Source organism: Gavialis gangeticus, unplaced genomic scaffold, assembly GCF_001723915.1.
Source record: "Gavialis gangeticus isolate Ggan-Ray unplaced genomic scaffold, GavGan_comp1, whole genome shotgun sequence".
NCBI lineage: Eukaryota > Metazoa > Chordata > Crocodylia > Gavialidae > Gavialis > Gavialis gangeticus.
In genome coordinates this window covers 69,694,487-69,710,596 of record NW_017729022.1, presented here as the reverse complement: position 1 = coordinate 69,710,596, position 16,110 = coordinate 69,694,487, and the positions used below count along the sequence as shown (strand labels likewise).

At 40.3% G+C, this 16,110-nt stretch overlaps 1 long non-coding RNA gene across 1 annotated transcript in view; it reads left to right on the top strand.

The window, feature by feature from the left end:
- LOC109296107 overlaps positions 1-1,669 on the top strand; it is a 35,650-nt gene extending 33,981 nt beyond the window's left edge. The window contains exons 4-5 of the long non-coding RNA XR_002096894.1: positions 147-182; positions 1,648-1,669. This is a non-coding gene — a long non-coding RNA (uncharacterized LOC109296107). The remainder of the gene's footprint in view (positions 1-146; positions 183-1,647) is intronic.
- Positions 1,670-16,110: the final 14,441 nt, after the last annotated feature.

The window sequence follows — 16,110 nt, the reverse complement described above, 5'->3', positions numbered from 1 at the left end:
CCCCCCCCCCCACACACATATGGTTTAGTTGGATTAATCTATGAGCGAACATCTCTCTTTGTCTCCTGCTTCAACTAAACAGAAGGCAAATGCAATATTTTTAAGAAACCACCTGCTAATGAGTCTGGTATTTTTTGGCATTACAGAACAGAAGAATCGGTATCAGATGATGACAAAAGGAGGTAGGTTTTCTATTTAGATAGGCTTTAATTTGAGTGTCTGGGATTGAATTTTGCCATCAAAAATGGCCCCTTGGCCTGTCTCAGCAAAAAAAACAAAGGGAGAGGAAGATGCTGAAGGCAATGGCGTGAAGACCCCTTTGTGGATTTCCTCCCCTTTCATTCAGTTTTGGGGAGAGGGGTTTGTCTGCCCACAAAACAGCCCACATCCAGATCTCATGGAATCTGCTGGCAGACCAGCACCATTGGTGCAGGAGACCTTTGCCTTCAGGCTAACTGTGGCTCCTGACTCTATTATAGTCAGGCCACTAGCAGCTTCCTTAGGCTGGGACTGGCCTGAAGACATTTGTACATATTGGAAGATATTTTGCAGGAAGACAGTATGTAACACTGTTGTTATAGACTGTATTGTAATATCTGAGGAATCACTGCTGGGCTGGAAAGGAGAAGAAAGATGTATATCCCATCCCAGCTGTGCTGTTCAGACTTCCCTCTGAGCTGCGGAGTCTGACTGTAGTCTGCTTTTCATAGTTGTTAGGGACTGGAAGGGACCTACAGATAATTGCGTTGAGCCCCCCTGCATTTGAGCAAGAAAGACTGCTGGGATCAGATGACTCCAGCAAGACGGACATCAAAATGGTTTTTGAAGATCACCAGGGTGGATGACTACTGTACCACCTCTGGGGCGGAGCCTGTTTCAAACCCTTGACCGACTTGTAAAGAAGTTTTTCCTTATTTGTCAGTGTCTATGTTCTAAATGATCAGCATAGCCTATGTATGATATAACAAGTGGATCTGACCATGCCAGACCCTCTTAAAAGTAGTGTCCCAATACCACTGATACCTTCCATTTGTCCTTCCACTGGTTGCACTTTTCTCCCCCATGGATCCTAGACCCATGGGACATTTTCTTTGGGGCTCTGAGGAAGGTAGATGTGGACCCTGCTCATCTTTCCATTTGCAGATAGTCCCCTTATTGCATGGCTTTGGGGAGGCAGGTGCAGACTCATTTTACAAAAAACAGTGGGTGCAGTGGTGTGCATTGTGTAAAGGACTGGGTTAAATTGTTTCAGTAGCATAAATTGCTATTAGGTTGTCCTGTATCTATCCTGATGAGAGATTCAATCTGTGCTAGTAGGAAGCAAGAGCTCTGTCAGAAGGCATTTGCTTGCATGTAAAGGTTGGAATTTGATGGAAAATGTGCTCATTCCATAGCATGAATCCTTCCTTTAAAAAGAGTGTAATTATTTTGCCAAGCAAGGGCTCTCAATATTAATGAAAACTTATCACATTTAAAATGAAGCATTCAATAGTCAGTGGAAATAAGAGATTTAATCCTAAAACTAGTTATGAAGTACCCTCAGTTTGTCTGTCTATGGCCTTAGTAATGCCGCTGTTAAATGTAGACATAACACACAAAAGCATTTTACCTCTGTGGCATGACTTCTTCAATTGTTTCTTCATTAAGGAACTATGGGGGTGTCTATGTTGGTCTGCCATCAGATGCTCCTGCCATGATTTCCAGTCAGACAAAGACTGCACCTAAAGGTACTTATATAGCCTAGATTGCATTTTCTTTGTACATTCATTTCTGTCTTTTTGTTTTGGAAAGACTTCTTCTTATTTGTTTAAATTGCCGTTCACCTACTGTAGCCGAATAATCATAAAGCAGTAAGTTGCATCTTGCCGTGCTATTTATACAGTGTGTTCTCTCTTGTAGACAGCTTTAGCATAATTTCTTAGTGTTTTTAGTGGTTTTTGATTAAAAGCCCCTCCACTCCAAACTGTCAGGGTTAAGAGATGGTAATTTATGTTTATGGAGCTTCTGCACCATTTATTGCTTTGAAGGTATTTATTGAAATTGTGCTGGATTTCAATAATAGCAAGGTAGCAAAGACCCAATTTCAGCCTGATTTCTGCTCTGTCTTATGCTGAACCCACAGCAAATTGTTTCATTCATTTTGTAGTTTTGAGGCAAAGGAAGCAAGCATTAGCTACACAGATACTGTACTTGCTTGACAAGATAGTGATTTAATTAGTATGTTGTCATCTGTAGGGGTGAGGGAATATGAGGAAGAAGGGGCAGAGAAGAATACATTTTTGGTTGCTTTCCTTTATGGAGTAAATAAATGTGGGTTAGAATGAGGTTGGGTTGGTCAGGAGTGGAGAGGAAGATGCCGTCCTTGGTCAGAAGCAGGAGAGTGGAAGAGAATACGGAGTGGATTGCTTTAAATTTTTTTTGAGGGGAGGTGGTAGAATTTGTTTTGCTCTATCTTGCTATTTTAATATTTTATTCTGTTTCTGTAATTTTTATCTTGTATTGTGACCTGCCTTGAGCCTTTTTAAGGAAGGGTGGTATATAAATCTAATAAATAAATACAGTAGTAAGTAAGCACTGAAGTGTCTCATATTTTTTATATTTAATAAAACCCTGTTAGTATATACATGCTTGGCACTGAGCACAACAGGGTCTTAACTCCTGACTGGGCCTCTTAGTGCTGCTGCTGTATAGGTGGTTGTTGCTGTTGATTATAGTAAAGCTATATAAGCTGCATTGTTATTATTTTGGGCATTTTTACATGTGCCCCCGATGCGGCACTGGGCACTTCTAATTAGCAAGCCGCACTAATTAAAAGTGCCTGCATGTCGCATGTATTAGCGGTGCAGCACATCCCCATACTGAGAGAATAGTGGTGAGGTGCTTTGAGCTAAAGCACATTTGAATGTATTTTATTTCAAAGTGCACTGCTGCCATTTTCTCAGCACAGGTTCCCCACATATGTGTAAGTTAGGGCTGTGCGAAGCTTCTGTTGCTGATTTGATTCAGCATAGATTCGGCCTGATTTCAGCGGCCAAATCTCTGAATCCAAATTGAATCAGGAGACCCATTAATCTCTCTGAATCAAATTGGAAGCCTCCGATTTAGATTCAGAGAGATTCGATGATTTGGACATAGACACAGCTTTGTGGGGGTTTTTGGTTTGGTTTTTTTTTTTTTTTTCTAAATACCTCGGTACCAGGTGGCTCGTGAATGCTGAGATGGTGGGGCAGATGGAACATCCCATGGGAGCATGGGGGGATCGCCAGCACACTCGGCAGTGGAACCAGAAGTGGACCAGAAGCATTTCCAGTCCACATCGGCCACAGACCATGCAGGGACACTCGCCCCCTGGCTTGGTGACTGGTGCTTCCTGGGTCTGGGGGGCACCTGGGGAGGGGGCTGGAAGTATCCCAAGCTGGGAGTGGACCCGTAAGTGGACTGGAAGTACTTCCCCACCATCTCAGCGTTCCCCACCTTGAGGTACGCTGAAAAAACATATAAAACTGTGTCTGTGGCTGAATTGCTGATTCTCCAAATTGGAATTGAATCTTCAGATTCGGATATGACCGAATCAAATCAGGACAGTGATCCAAATCAACTAATCAAATCACTCTCCCCTGAATCAGGCTGAATCTGAATTGAATATGGCCTGCTTAGGATGCTTACAGTAGGGGTGTGCAAAGTGTCTTGCCTTGAATACTATTATATGATGTTTTAGATATAACAATGTTATATTGTGTTTTAGATATAACAATGTTACATTTTCTAATTGTATTTGCCTTTCATTTTTCTTTTAAGATTAGAAGAAAATAAACTCATGAAGACTTAATAAGCTGGAGGTACAGTATGATTAAATGAATGCTATATTCCTGGAATAACCAAGTCTAGGGCTGTCCAACTTCTGGGCAGCCAGAGGACATGTGGAGCTTGGGCCCCAGACCTGGAAGCTGTGCACAGTAGGCACCACCACTTCCCCTCACCATGTGCACAGCCCAGCTTCCACCCTGCTGTTTGCACAGTTCCACCCTGCTGGCCACACGTGCCATGTGGGCAGCTGGTCCTGCAAAAGGGCAGCCCAGCTCATCCTTGTTGCGTGGGCAGCATCCCCACCCTCTCCCAGCTTCATTCATGTACAAGCAGCCCACCTGCTGCACACAGACAACACGCGGACAACCTGGCTCCCTTCTTTGTTTAGTGTACAACTTGCACAGCCTGGCTCCTTTCCCTAGGAGTTGGGGGCAGGATCCAGAAACCAGAAGAGCAGGGAGAGGGCTTCTGGAGACCTCTGCCACTACTTCCAGAGCAGTGGGTGGATTGGTGGCTGGGCAGGAGTCCCTGGGCCACATGTTAAACCCTCACAGGCTGTATGTATCTGGTGGGCTGCCGGTTAGACTGCTGTGCTTTAGTTAACAAGAATGTAAGTGACTGTACTTCTTCTGTTGCTGTCTGGTATTTCAGGGTAGTATCAGGTGAGACTTATTTTATAGTACTGATAAACCCAGTATAAATCACCTGGAACAGGGGTGGGCAACTTTTTTTTTGGCCAGAGTGCCAAAAAAACCCACAATGTCTACCTTGGAAGGTGCTGGAGTGCCAGCATGCCGGAGCAGCTGTTTGCAGCCTCACAGCTGCAGATGGCCCACAGAGCCCGGTCTGCTTGCAGCCTCCCAGCTGCCTGCTGGGAGCAGCTTGGGCTCCGTGGCTGGCAGCAGCTGCTTAGAGCCCAGGCTGGTGGTGGTCTGCCAAACAAAATGGCCTTGTGTGCCGTGCTCAGCACGCATGCCGGGGGATGCTGACCCCTGATCTAGAGGCTGAAATAAGGTCTGAAAGCCTCCTGTGAGAGGTTGTGTGTCCTCCACTCTCATCTCCTTCACAGGGAGCCAGGGGTGCTCAACACTTCACAAAATGAGGTCAGCAGGCTTGAGGAAACTTGACATGGAAGCGTGTAGCTTGTAACTACTTTTAGTGCACAATATCAAAGGGCTAGGATGAGATTTGGCACCAAATATATATTAAGAAAGTGAAGTGTGTGTATATGTATATATGAGCCCTTCTACATGTTCAAATTAAAGCTGGGTAGAAACCAGCTATAGATTTGTTACACATTTTCAAGCATGAACTTTGTATCTTGCTGGCTCTCTTTATAGCTGGATAGTTATTTTTATTCCACATTAATTACTTTTCATGCGTGGCTGGTCTAAATTTATTGTGTGAGTAACCCACTAATTGCATAATGTATGTAACGTGTAGCAAGGGCCTATAAAAGTGAAATATTGGACTACTTCCATGGACTTGTCTTACCCATATGAATGGTATCTTTGACTTGATCCTCCAAGGTACAAGCTAGGGGTGCGGTATGTTTTTCTTTTTTTTTGACATTTTCAACTAAACTGAATTTTTTTATTTACTTTTTAAATTTACATTTTTCCATGGATAATTTGGATTTTTTTTTAGGGGGAATTCAGAAAAGTTTTACTTTCTGGGTGGTGGACTTTCAACAAAACCCTCGAAATGTAGTATAGGAGGCAGGCCCTTTGCACAAGACAGTTAGATGAAACCTCATTTTTTTTTTTCATTAAAAATCAGTTTTGACAAAGTATTTAACCAGTCTTAGTGCTGAGCACACTGTTTTCAATCCAGATCTAACTGTGTGAATGGTTCCCATTGACTTCACTGGAACTACTTATTTCAAGTTATGCACTTGAAATAGGGTCCTTCTTCTACTTCCATTGATTTCTTGAGGTAAAGCATCAAGCCCTTGCTTATTGAATCAGGGCCTGATCTTGCAAAGACTTACACATGTGAGCATCTTTATACATGTAAAAGGTCTTGCTGAGTGCTATGGGGATGCTTATATCCATGTATGTTTGCAAGGTCTGGCAAAAATACACTTAATGGGTTGTGTTTAATGGCTTTACAGCATTGTTTTTTCTTACCATCTAAAGCTGTTTAATTTCTTCTCCTCTTTTCATCTGCCTAGATTACTCGTCAAAGTCTGAGAGAGCTGCCTTTCAGCATAAGATTGTTGTATTTATATAGCCTTCCAGACAGCAACTTCAGAGCACCAAAAATCTTAACTGTTTCAAGTTACAACTACGGGTAAAGTTTAATGTTACAAAATGGACTAAATTTTACTCTGCTGGTTGCATTATGGGACCTCCTGCTCATCCAGTGAAAAGGGAGTCAATGAACTCATGCTGGATATTTCTGCACAAGAGCTAACGTTGATCTGCAACATATTTCCCTTTGGCCATATTGCAGATTTAATCTGTTACACCACATATTTTTTCTCCAACAATTTTTGATAGTTTTTATATAGAAAATCATGATTACTGTTTACTTAATAGTTCTTATAGTATGCTATTGTATATTATTAATTTACTTCAGAGTAATATATTTGACATGTTTGCAGCTTTTTAGTAATAATGCCATTTTTAGTATTTTTGCTGTGAAACTTAAAGCATAGAAGCAGACAGGCATAAGGTCATTACGTTTTTATGGTTACTACTGTCACTTTTATACAATGAACCAAGTGATGAAATTCTGTTTTTACCTTTGAAAATATATTATTGCTGAAGGGGAATTTATTTGAATAGGTATATTGTAATTATTTTAATATTTTTTTAAAAAATGCCTGTCACTGTTTCTTTCAGCTTTATCTCTTCACAAAGTGTTACAAACCTAAACAAACATTTATTTTGTCTTCCATTCTATGTAATATCATATTGACATTTTCTAACACAAAGATGGTAGCAGTGATGTTGCCAGAAGTATCTACATTAACAACCAGATCAGCATACTCCCCTGGGGAATTTTTATCAGTTTCCTGTGTACTTCTAGTTCATCTCTAAGCTTTTCCTTATGTGTGGTAAATTGTGACAGGGTAAATGTTTTGTCACTTCAATGTATTGTAGTGTTAAATGATTGATGGGAATCTTTAAAATTCATTAACTTCATAACAACTGTAAGTTTCTCATAAAACACCAAACTAATTGTACATTTCCGTATTTCCACATGAACATGTATTTACATGATTAAAGCATTTTGCATAATTCTTTAGTCAAATTCCTTTTCTAACAGGACATTATTATTGGGATATGACCAAAATGAAAGAAAAACTAGGAACACGAAAACAGCAAAAAGGGAAGCATTTAAAGTTATACTTTGCCCTCCATGGTATGTGCATTTCTCATTGATTTCATCAAAAACCTATCAAGACTGGTAAAGAACCGTTAATTATGAATCCAAAAAACTTAAAACACTGGTAGATTGGTAGGAGAGAGTCCCTTAAATCCTTTTAAGCTAAATGTTATTTATTAAAATAACTACCGCTGTCATGATTGCTCTCATGTGAATATCAGCATTTTTTTAATGCTTCCCTTTTCTCAAAGGCAAACATACCTGACAGCTGAGCTGTACACCTGCTAATAAGCAGTCTCTGCCTTGGAACATTAGAATAAATGGATGTCTGTACAAGTAAAGTAGATACTAGACATCTCGTCCTTATAAGCTGAGGAAAATTTCTTGATAAGAAAGAGTTGGGGCTCTTCATTAGTGTTTTAATGTAAAGTAGGGACATAACTGTTACATCACCTTGTTCCATAAGGATTGCTGATCTTTAAGCAGCTCGGGCAAAATCAAGTTTATTCATATAGTTCAGAGCCCACTTCTGAGCCATGACACAAATGTATTTTGGAAATCTGTCAGTCACCCAGATACCATATTAGTTTAGCCGCAGTTCAAGAAAGCAACAAGGGATTAACTAATACCCTGTCTGCATACTCCTGTGTTTGGGAAGAATCATCAAAAAGGTGGAGATGACTAAAGTCTATCCATACTTGTCCTGTACCAGCATCCTAGGCCACACACAGGGCTAAGAAATCAAGAATCAGATATGAACTACTCTTGGGAGAGTAATATGTACAAAGAATCCATGATTTATTGGTGTTACTGTTGCTGTATGTTGCCATTTCCTGTTTTATGAAGTTTAATATATTTCTCAGAAGCTAACAGGAGGTGTTCAGCTCCTTGCAGGATCAGCTTGTTAGTAGTTTGGCCTCTGACTGTATAGTTTTCTGGCTTTCTTAGCATTTTTGTTCCTCTTCATCTTTTCCCCTTCACAGCTTCTTGTCCAACTGCCAAATGCTTAGGTACTGTGGAGCGGATTCACAAATGGTATAGAACAACATAGCTCCCTTGACTACAAAGGAGCTGCCCCATTTTGGCCAGCTCAGATCTATACCAGTGTAGATGCCCTTTCATTAAATTGCAGCTCTCCAAAGGCCCATAGATTTAGAAACGACACTATTATAGGGCCTCTGTTTAGGACTGACAAAAAACTGAAATTCTGACTGTAACATTTGGTTCTTCATGATTCAATGGCTTTTTGTGAGGGTAAGTATATTAACCTTACCATCATAGGGTGAGGGTAGTACACCTACTATCATGGCCAAATTCTAATTCAGAGGACTGCGTTCTGACTATCAACATGCTCAGCCTGGTATTTCATAAATTAAAAAAATTTAGAGGAAGAATTTTTCGCTTGAATAGGGAAATGGATAAGAATCAGTGTGTCATAGATGCCAGTCATGACCCTGGATGCATCTTTGGAAGGTATTCTGACACCATGGTGATATACGTGGTATATGAAAAAAAATAGAATACAAAGAATAGTGAAAGGTATCATTTGTATTAAAAGGCATACTACTTTTGTAACTGGTGTTTGTTAAAAAAACTGAATCAGAATTTGTTAAGAAAAAGGAGTTAAATGTTTTGGTCGGTGATAATGTTGTGATGCTTCCATTGAGAAATGGTGCTACAGCATTCAGTTTTCGTTCAGCTAGTGGTAGGAACATCCTGAAACTATAGCAATTTAACTAAGGCAGGCATGGCTCCAGAGTGAGGTCAGTCTTCAAAATCTTGTTATTTGCCTTTGCCATTTTGAGACAGCCCCAAAACACTTTACCTGAGCTGACTTACAACAACTCTTTCACTAGAAAATCTCCTGAAATGAAAAAGAAAACATTGGTGCATGAAACCATTTGGACAATATCAGCACATCTGGGATATTTAATTTTCAGTTAACTCTCATGTATTTCAATTAAAACAAATCAAGCAGATTTTTAGCTTCTAAAAGCACTTGGCACTAGATGGAAAATATAGGTCTAGCTTTTTACATCAAGTTTTATCATGGGGGGAGTGGCCACAGGAAGCCCTGTGCCTCAGAAACAGGCCTTTGAATCATATTTACTATTCTGTTTCTAGATTGGAGGGGTAGTCATTTACAGCTGGTCTATAACATCAAGAAAAAATTAGGCTACTGTGCAGTTACTACTACACCCAGAACCAGTGTCTGCATAGTCAGTGTAAGGGTGTACTTCCCCTCTCTCCCCCTTACATAGGTGTGTCACATTCTAGTTCATCATGTCTTTTCCTTAAACACTACAGCAGGGTTCTAAATATACTACATTGTACAGCTGTACATATTCAGTTGAATCTATACTTTGCAAGGATACTGGAGTTCAGATTTCTTTGCTTACATGTGAAGTCATGCAGATGAATGCTTCCTCCTTGGTTTTCTCACTTTCAGCTCAGAAAAAACAGATTGCTTAGTGGAAAATCGTACATGAAGTAAAAAAAAAAATATTGCTTATTACTGCTGTTCTCCTTATTAAAGCAAGCTTGGCTGTATTTTAATTGGGCATGGTTTTTCATTATTATCCTTCCTGTTGGTGCTGAGCTAATGATTGGAAAGGAACAGTAGAAAGCTGGTTCCCAAAAGAAAGCAAACAAGAGGGTTCTTGATTCTGCAGCATGGAGTGGAGGGCAGTCCAGTGGCAGGAAGGGAGTTTGGGGTTCTGCTGTCAACTACCAATAGTGTTTATGCCTTCTTTTTTTAATCTAATGGCACCTTAGTGATAAATACATAAAGAGCAGTGGGAACTGGACCAAGGGCTCCATTCTTCTCAGGGTAGCACCTACCTCAGTGGGCTACAAGGTCTGTTCCCTCTTGCTTACTCTCTTTTAGGTCCCATGTTTCTGACATTCCCCTGTACCCAGTGACCCAGGTTCAACACAAAGGAGGGAACATGCCTCCAAAAACCTGCCTAGCCAGTACCCTGGTGATTAACAGCACTTTTCTGCAATGTGGGAAGTGTTGACTTTCAGCCTCTTCAGACTGAGTGGAGCCTAGAATCCAAGCTCCAAATTTCTGGCTCAGTGTCCTATCCATTCAGACTTTCCACAAAAAGTAGGTGGATCCCCCCTCACCTTTTGATGACTCAAGTGTATTAAGGCTAAAATGAAGGCATCTTACAAGGGGAGATGGATTTATGGTGTTCCAGGAGCTTGAACAGGGAAGATTGTCTACATCATGGAGGCGGTCTGTTGAAGATGGACCCTTGTTAAGCACATATCACTACCCTGCTCCTGCCTGTCCCCTCCAAAGTTGGAAGTGTACCTGTTAAGCTGTTCTGGGGTTACCCCAAGTCAGTGTTTTCAATTGTGCTGGAAACTGAGGCCTTGAGAGTAGCTGCATAGAGATTCCCCAGAGTGACTTCAAGGTCACATTTCTGGACTTGGAGTGTACACGCAGGAGTGGGTAGGTGGGAATGTGTGAGAACAGCCCAGCCTGTGACATGCTGCCGCTGCCATGTAAACCTATCTTTGAAGGGCTAAAAGCTGCTTAGGCACCGCATAGATATTTTGGAGGCAGTATAGGATCAGAGGCTTTATGTACAATTAACTTTTATTAACATCTTATTTGTGGAGATGCAGAAGTGGTACTTCTAATATGAATTTGTGTAAAATTTTATGATAGTAGTAGCTCTTCAAAATCTCATATATTTTTGAAACTTTGCATTGAATTTTTCAAAGTGTAGCTTTAATTATCTGGGTCAAATGGAAAATTTCACTCAGAGGTACCATTAGGGAGAAAGAAAGCTCACATTGTACTTAAAGCCTCAGAGCAGGGATCAAGTGGGACTTTCTTCATTGGGGTAAAATTCATCTCTATTCAGAAATCCCAAGCAAAGGCCTTTGTCCCAGTAAAATGTTGGGGTGAAATCCTGGCTTTATTGAAATTGATGATAGAACTCCTGTTGACTTGATTTCACCCTGTGTCCATGGTGAACAAGACTTTAAAATATCAGGTCATAATTGAAATTACATAAATTGTTTTACTGAAGGCACATTTACACAAGATGTTAACTGTACAGTAGGCTAATTAGCTGTGTAGTAAACGTCTCGGCATCTATATATGCACCCCTATTAAGTTGGAGTAAACTAATTTACTCTGCAGCAAGATAGTACTTGTAAATACAAGTACTATCCTGCTGTGGAGTTTTTTCCTCTGCAGCAGCACATGTGCAGACTCTGTCTTGGCAGGCTGGTACACAAGTGTGCCAGTCAGCCCCTCTGCAGCACATTGAGCTGGGAGGATCAGCCCTAGTCTGGCAGATTGACCCCCATAGCCCCTGCCAGTCAGAGTTGCTCCAACCGGGCTCAACATGCTATGGTCCCAGGTGCATGTGAAGAAGTGGTGCCTGGGAGCAGTGAACTCCAGAGTTTATTCATGTGCATTAATTACACTTGTAGACGCACCCTAAATCACCACAATATCACCCTCTACCCACAAGAGCCTAGTGATTCTTAATAATCAAACTTCTCAAGCAGTAGGTGATTCACAACCAGCCTGTTTTTTGAAAAATAGACTTCCATCTAGTTCCCATAGCAATCAGACGCGACAATTATTTCAGATTGCTACTCCAGTTCCTCCAAAGTATGTGCCTACTAAAACAGCCCTTATATGGCTATAGTTTGAGAGAAGTTTATAGTGCTTCATCACTTCCTATTGACACAAATTGGAGCACTTTAAATGAATTTGTCCTGACAGAGGGGCGTCTGTAGGGCACATTTTTATTTGGCAATGCAGTTAAATAAAAGTACGCAGTGACAATGTATTTTCATCTCTATATAGCTGTTCTATATCAGTATGGCAGAGAATCTTTAAAATATGGAATAAATGGCTCAATTTTTTTCTAAAAGACAGCTCTGCATGTGATATGTAACAAAGTACAATTTTACCCTTTGTGTTCAACTTCCTTTCACTTATTTTACATTTGCCAAACATAGGAGTTCTTAAAGGACAGCTAAATCTTGCTTTTGGGTTGGCTCTTCATCATGTTAAGTGGAAATCTGTGTGCCTATTTGAATATTCCTTGAAAACTGGGTCCTGATTGTTGATAGGGGTCAAATGATGCGTGATGGCAAAATTTATTGCATAAAATTAAATCTTGTTAGACTGTGACTGTTGAAAATATAAATTAGAAATGTTTAATGAGGCAGATTCTGTAGGATGGGGATAAACAATATTACAATAGAAAAAAAAGTGGTAGATTATGCAGTGCAAATGGGGATGCGAGAGAGCTGGAAAACTTGAATGAGGTAAAAAGGGGCTCGAAAAGGATGGCCCACCTCCTTCAATCATCTTTTGAAATTAGCTCAAGAAGTAAGTTAGTCTTAAGGTGTTGTGGCAGGAGAAAAAGGGCTTGGTTCATTGATTCAGTCTGACTGAAATCATCTGGGTTGTATGTCTCCCCTGGATCAGGAATGGTCTCTTTTGTCTTTGTCTACCTTGTGCTTCTATGATGTAAATATACACTACTGTTACTACTTTAGTTTATCCTGCTTGCAGCATTCTGCCCATATTTAATTGTTGTAATTATTTGGGAAAATTACCTTACTTTTGAAAACCAATTTGATAGCTGGAGGTGTGACAGCACCCATCCCTGAAGATGGCGATAGTGCCTCCTGGAGGCTCCACTAATTCTGCTCTACTTGCGGAAGTATCAGCAGCCCCCTCAGCTGTGCTGCAGCTGCTGTTTAACCTACTGCCTTGAGCCAAGCCCTTGTAGTCTCTCTCTCTTACCAGCTTGCCCCCGGTAAGTGGCCTGCAGCTTTTTTTCCCCTTTTGGCTGCCTGTTTCTCACTGCTGGCCTGCATGCAGCTATATCTTTCATTCTTGAAGTAACAGGGATTCTGGACCTCTGTTACAGAAGACAATAGCAGGCAAGGTAGATTGCAACACAGGCAAAAGAGAAAGGGGTGTTGAATCTTAACAAGGATGGCAGCAAATATTAGTTATGCAAATAGAATAAAAATTTGAATACAAGTTAGGGAAATGTTAAAAACTGTTGGAATAGCTGTAGAATAGTAGGAGAACTCAAAATATGTTTAGTAAGTTAAGTGGCAAGTAATACATCTGTAAGCTATCTAGTCTTTATTACAATTCCTTTAGTTTATAGTTATGCTATCTATGTCAACATTTTTCATATAGATAAAGAATTGCTGTCTAAGGATTTGGTTTTTATGAAAGACAAAAGCTTCTCTGTGAATTAGTGGTCTAGTTCTTATTTTTGGCATTTGATTCCTATGTTAAAGAAGGCAGCAGTGAGGCTGAAAACTCTGAATTTGCTGCATACTCAGATGTCTGGATTTCATGACAGCCAGAGCCTTAGCTAACATCTTGGTGTCTTAAGTGATGGCTCCAATAATACAAGTTCAGAGTTCATGGGAGTCCTGAAAAAAGGCTCCATTTGAGAGAGAGAGAGATGGATTCAAAGAGCTTACATTCTGTCGTGAAAACCAGGAGTAGTAGGCAGTAAACCAATTTTGGTAGGGAATTAATTTAATGAAAATGCCAGTCAGGGGGAATGGAGCAACTGTAAGTTTCAAAACTTTCCTGCTTAATAGATTCATAATATTTGGAGAATTTAGCCTGAACTAGTATAAGAACTTTGTTTATGATGTTATTGTTTGTATGATATTTAATTCTTGAGAGACCCAAGAATTCTAATGAAAAGAACTTTGAAATCTCAAATGTGGAAAGAATCTCTGATTTGTCATAATAGGGCATGTCTATATGTGTATTTAAGCACAACTAAATTTAACGTGCATTAAGCTAGTGCACATTAAGCAGCTTTTGGCATGTGTCCACATGTGCAGGGACTTGGCACTGAAGTTAGTGTCAAGTCCCTGCAACCTTGGCATGTGCCCCAAGTGGCTGGGCAGATCTGGTACTAAAGTTAGTGCCAGGTTGCGTTTACACATACATTTTGTAGGTATCAAATTTAGGCATGATAGTAGCCTAATTTAGCCATTTTTAATGCACGTTAAGTGTGTGCACATGTAGCTGTGTACCTGTAATGCACATTAAATTGGGCTAATGCACATTAACGTGTCTTGTGTAGATGTTCCCATAGTGTACCAAGAACAGTACCATATCTTGAGTTGTATCCCTCATATTTCAACAAGGGAAACCGATTTCTCAGGTGAACGGGAAAAATCAATCAGCCTGCAGTCCTTCGTACATGTGCGTATTCCCAATCATGATGCCAGGGAGACTGGTGTAAAGCTGAATCCTAGTTGCTAGTTCTATAATAAAGACTTTCAAAATATACACTCTTACACTTGAAAAGCTCTTATTCTTTAATATACCATAATAAGTTATAGTAATGCATAGCAACAGTCCTTTGTTTTCAGCAAAACTTCAATTTTGTAGTAAGTCCTTATGGTTCCTCTCTCAGCTGTTTTCTCCAATTAGTTCAAGGGTAATGAAAATAACAGTTATACATGATTTTTGAGTGTTACTTCCCAAAGCTGCTCGTACTAATTTTTTCTTTTTTTTGGCTTTAATAAGCCTCATACTACTTCCTCAAATTCATCTTTGGACCTCCGTTGGTTTTTGTTGTTGTTTTTTTTTTCCAGAGCTGTAAAGTACAAAATCACGGCGTGTTTTCATACTGCATTCTGCTTTTTGTTATGTCCTGCAAAATGAGAATAAAACACTGCCATTGGCCTAGGAGAGTAGGGAAGATTCTGTAATTTCATTCATTTACTTTGTATGAGTATAAATGATAACAAAAAGCACGAGGCAGTGTGGCTTCAAATTTGTGGTTTAGTATTGGGCAATTCACATATTAGACATTACACACAGCTGAGACTTTTGTTCTGTCATTGCACTTTACAAAGGAAGCAGCTGTAACCTTCTGGAAATTTCACTGAAGCAGCTCCTTATCTTGACTACATTTCTTTCAATAAAGTTGTGCCAGTTTATACCATTTGAACATTTTTCCCATCGAGCAGTGGTTCACAACTGTTTTAGACTCAAGGTACCCCTTGGTAGCTCAATGCAACCCTCAGAAAATTTCAGCTCTTACTTTCCACTTGTCTTTTGACTATGGAAATATAATAGCGCAGTTTCTGTTGCAAAGAATTCAGAAAGACCACAACAGGTCAGAATGTTTTTAACACTATGGATTTGTATTTGAAATCTCTGGGTTTATCTTGTGAGTCACATTTGCAACACTAACATTGAATCATGATTGTCATGATTGTCTGGCACCCTGGAGCTCCCTTGAAAAGCTCTCAAGGTGCCCCAGAGCACTGTGGCACCCCAGTTGACAATCACTGTCATAGATTTTCTACTGGGCTGTGGCTGATCTGCATGGATCACAGGTTAAGGTAAAGTAAAAAGATGACTGAAAGGTCCTATCTATATTTCTCTGTTATTGTAGTGTTGTTGCCACCAAAAGTCTGCTCTTATATAAATAGGTATATTGCCTAAGAGTGTTGAAAAAGCAGCTGTGGACTGGTATGGCAAAAGAGCGTCTCAGTCGCCTTCTTTTTGCTGGACATACTCTACTGCCATGAAAAACAGGAAGCAGGGCGGGGTAGTAGTATACTAGTCTTTGTATTGGCTTTATACAAACCCCACATTAGGTGATCCTCGCTGGGCTGTTTCAGTAATTTTACAGTCAAATTATGCTAGCGATGAGATGCCAGGACAGCAAGGAACGTTAGAGCAACTAGCACTATCTTGTTTTTGCTGAAGTTTGGAAGAATATTGGGATTTTGGGGGCTGTTCCTATGGCTTTCATAGCAACAGAATCCAAGCACAAAGACAGAATTTGCTTAGCAATTTACTGAACCAGCTCATAGTAGAGCTGGTGACAGTCTCTGTCTTTTTTGTCAAGGCTTCAGTGGGAATTCTGGCAACATAAAGTAGATTCCCCTGTCGGGGAGGCAGTCTGTAACACAGCACTTGCAAAT